A 3,020-nucleotide genomic window follows, 5' to 3' on the forward strand; every position below is an offset into this window, starting at 1 on the left:
CACCTTCTCTCTAGCACTTCAAAATTAGAGACGGCCTAATTAGCCCTCGAGATGCTTTGAGTGAAATTCAAAACAAACCACACCAAAGTATCTTGCCTGAAAAACGCTCAATGCATATCTTATGTGATACAGCACTGTATAGTACATGACCATCACACCATACCAGCTCATACCTCTCTTACAAGAATGACCAACCACCTTCTCTCTAGCACTTCAAAATTAGAGACGGCCTAATTAGCCCTCGAGATGCTTTGAGTGAAATTCAAAACAAACCACACCAAACCAAAGTATCTTTTCTGAAAAACGCTCAATGCATATCTTATGTGATACAGCACTGTATAGTACATGACCATCACACCATACCAGCTCATACCTCTCTTACAATAATGATAAACCACCTTCTCTCGGAAGTAGATTGGCTCGAGTTTCGTCCTGACGCCCATAGCAACGAGAGTTTCATTGGAAACTCATAGGCTTTACTTTTGCCTCTCATACCAGTTGAAATCTTCTCTGTTGCAAATTGTTGATTCACTAATTTCATACGTATATAAAACACAAAAAATATGTCTGTCTGTCTGTTCGTTATCTAACTACTTCTAGGTCGCTGGGCCAAACTCAAACTTCTCGGGATGATAGTTTGGAACAAGGGGCATGTTAATGGTAGGTTGACAACCTCCTCCATCCCATTATTGCTGTTGTTGAGCATTTATTATCTCTGACGTAAGCTAACATTAACTACATTCATAGATGGCGCCACGTTCTTACACAAAAAATATTTAAAAAGCATGGCCACTATTATTGCAATAATTGATAAATTTAGCTGAAGTTTCTACTCCAACAGCTACCATACGGTTGATATGAAGAGTCGTTTCTTGAGTTATACCAATTTCCTACTTTGACCCGTGACCTTTCAACTTCGGCCTGAAAGACATTTCTGCGGCCAATAACCATCAATTAATTAATCACCTGAAACACTGTGGAAAGATATTAAGAGGTGGGTGTTGAAAGCATCCTACCGCCACTACCTCTTACTACAAAGTCATCTTGACCATTACACAGTGTATACCATGTTTTAAGTATTATGTTATGAATAAGTTGTGTGAAAGTTAGGATTTTTGTGTTATTTATCATAGCATCCACCCCACATGTTTTTAAGTTCAGAACCTGGACAAAGGACAGGTACCTCAGCTTGTGTATAATAAATCTTATATCTATGACCAACTGCGTAATGCGTCTCGAGCTGCTTCAATCCACGTCCCATAGATTGCGAGTCAAGCGCCCTAATAACCAGTCTATGCCAGGCCCCAGTTAAGTGAAAACCTGGGTTTTGGTCACCTTGCGGTGGTATAGATTTAGATGGAAAAAAATTGTGTTTAATTATTTTGGCGCAAAGTTATACAAAGGACTATCTCCCTCCTTTTGAAGTGAAAGACTAAAGGGAAAGCAGTCAGTCAACAGCACTTGCCGCCAACTCTTGGACTACTTTTATCTCTAGAAGGATATCACCATCACTCTTATAACTCACCCATGGACCTAAAGTACACAGCGCGTTTTCGCGGCAGTGAGACGCAAACCATTAATGCTCGGCTTCACAATCCGAGAATACTAACCACTTGGCCACGCTGTCATCTCATTTTGTAGTGTGTTATCAATATCATTATGACCGTTCATTCGAGACGATTCGGCTACGTATATTCTCATTTAACTATCTATCAAACAAGTTTAATGGCTCTAAGTTTTGGTCATAAGTTAAACGCAAAACTCCACGAATATTTCCCTAAGTTAACTTCCAAGTATAACCACACCTTCGACTAAAGGCAAAGCGAATTATGCAAGACCTTCTTATTCTTAGAACTCGTATGAGAATTACTGTTCTGTCAAAAGAAGCCCTAAAGGGACACGTGGAATGAGAGATAACTCTTTCTGATAATTACTTAGCAGTACGAAAGGAGGACTGGTATGAAGGACGAAAGGAGGACTGGTATCAAGGACCAATGTAAACGAATCACAGTCCTGTGAACAAGCTTAGACGCGACGTTTTATACTATGACACTTTGTGAAAGATAGAAATTACATGAAAAATAAAAGAACTATATGGAAAATATTAAATTTTTCACTAGAAATACTCGGTTCTTCTTACAAATGTTGAGATCATTTGAAATAGGTCACCGAATAATAACTGTTTGTTTGTTTTTTTGGATTTCGCGCAAAGCTACACGAGGGCTATCTGCGCTAGCCGTCCCTAATTTAGAAGTGTAAGACTAGTGGGAAGGCAGCTAGTCATCACCACCCACCGCCAACTCTTGGGCTACTCTTTTACCAACGAATAGTGGGATTGACCGTCACATTATAACGCCCCCACGGCTGAAAAGGCGAGCGTGTTTGGTGTGACGGGGAACTATCGTATGCATTAAAACAAAATAGCGTTAAACTCACCAAAACGATGGAGTCCATATGCAAAGAGTTATTGTCCGTCCATACCCCCGCTTGACCCTTATGCACGCCCCCTTATTAAAAGTTAGTCGCCTTTTTAACGCCACAGTTATAGTCTATGTGGCTAATTATTGTAGTTAAATACAAATAACTGTCGATTATAAACGTTTCGTCATCTCAAGGAAATAGTATTTAAATAATTAAACACGGAATGTTCATAATGGTTTGGTGAGTATATCGCCATCTAGTGAGGGCTAAGCTACTTAAATTCATTTTAGGCAAAAGAAATGTACAAGTTTATTTATGTTCAGGAAGATTTAATGTATTCTAATCTATTCGGATAAGATATATTATTGGTAAATATTTCATATGAGATTAGAAGTTGGCTGAAATATATTATTGGTCAAAATTTTATTTAAGATTAGAATTTGAATGAGGTATATTATTAGTCAAAATGTTTATTGAAGATTAGAATTTAGACCAAATATATTATTTGTCAAACGTTTAATGACGATAAAAATTTGTATCATATATATTATTGGTGAAAATATGAAAAGATACATAAGTAAATAAAAAATATATTTTTT

This window comes from Limulus polyphemus, unplaced genomic scaffold (assembly GCF_000517525.1).
Source record: "Limulus polyphemus unplaced genomic scaffold, Limulus_polyphemus-2.1.2 Scaffold3154, whole genome shotgun sequence".
Lineage (NCBI taxonomy): Eukaryota > Metazoa > Arthropoda > Merostomata > Xiphosura > Limulidae > Limulus > Limulus polyphemus.